Source organism: Egretta garzetta, unplaced genomic scaffold (genome assembly GCF_000687185.1).
Source record: "Egretta garzetta isolate BGI_Z169 unplaced genomic scaffold, ASM68718v1 scaffold210, whole genome shotgun sequence".
NCBI classification, from domain to species: domain Eukaryota; kingdom Metazoa; phylum Chordata; class Aves; order Pelecaniformes; family Ardeidae; genus Egretta; species Egretta garzetta.
In genome coordinates, this window is record NW_009258218.1 from 1,381,286 (window position 1) to 1,382,449 (window position 1,164).

The following is a 1,164-nucleotide window of genomic DNA, read 5'->3' on the forward strand; positions in this document are numbered from 1 at the left end:
ACCTGTTTAAAATTGCTTTTTTTTTTTTTTTTTTTTTTTTTTTTTTTTTTTTTTTTTTTTAATTCTAGGGGATGGCCGCACAGGATTTCGCGCACGGGATAAAAAAAAAAAAAGTGAAATAAGTGAAGCACGGTGAAGAAAGTGAGAGGGTGCGAGGGGGAGGGAGAAAGATTAGGTTTCCAAGAGAAATACGAGACGGAGCCAAATAGCGCTTTTTAGGGAGAGGTAGGAGAGGCTCCAAAAGGGAAAGAAGAAGAAAAAAAAAAAAAAAAGAAAAAAAAAAAAAGAACGCAATAGCAAAGTTATAATGGCACTGCGAAGTGTTTGCCACTAGCTTCGTAATCAAATCTGAATATTCGGGATTGTGCTTCCTTGGGCTCTGGAGTCCCCTAATAAGTACGCAAGTCCTACATCAAGCGTTCTTATTACTTCTTTAATAAGAGGTTTTAAGCACGCAAGAACTGGAAATACAAATCTCTATAGAGCTTTATGCTTTCATTTTAAACTCTATAAGCAGAATGCAAATATAGGCAACTAATGTGGAGGCAAATAAACGACTTCAGACGCTTACTGAAATGATGCACAAAGTTTCTGTGTGAAGTTATCACATAAGTATGGCTATGCGATACCATCCTTTGTGAAAATTTATGACTTTTCAGTCAAAGAAAGCTTCAGTGCAAAGCTCCTCAGCAAAATAATTGCTGAAGAAAGTGTAAATAGTTATTACCTCTCAATAGCAATGACTAGATTCTTGTTCGTACTCTATCTTTTCAGAACCTACATGTGGTACAAAAGCGTAACTTAAATCAATGCCAGCAACTTTGCCCAAAGCTTATAACATCAAGTGAAAAAAATAGAATGTTTTAAATATATGAAAACAGTAAACCGTTTCACTCGTAAAAACATCTGGAGCCAACACAGTTTGGAACATCATTTATATTTTCATGTATGGGCTAATATTTGCATTCGCTTTGTGTTTTTCGGTTTTGGTGGTGGTGGGGTTGTTTTTTTTTTTTTTAAGCTTACAATTTATGGGGAAAGAGATCATATAAAATTGACCTGAACGAACCAGTGTGCAATTCCTCCTCTTTAGGACTTGTGTACTCTTGCTCAGTTTTTAACGCTGGAAGCTGAAAGCACCATCTTGCTGAATATATATCGGAA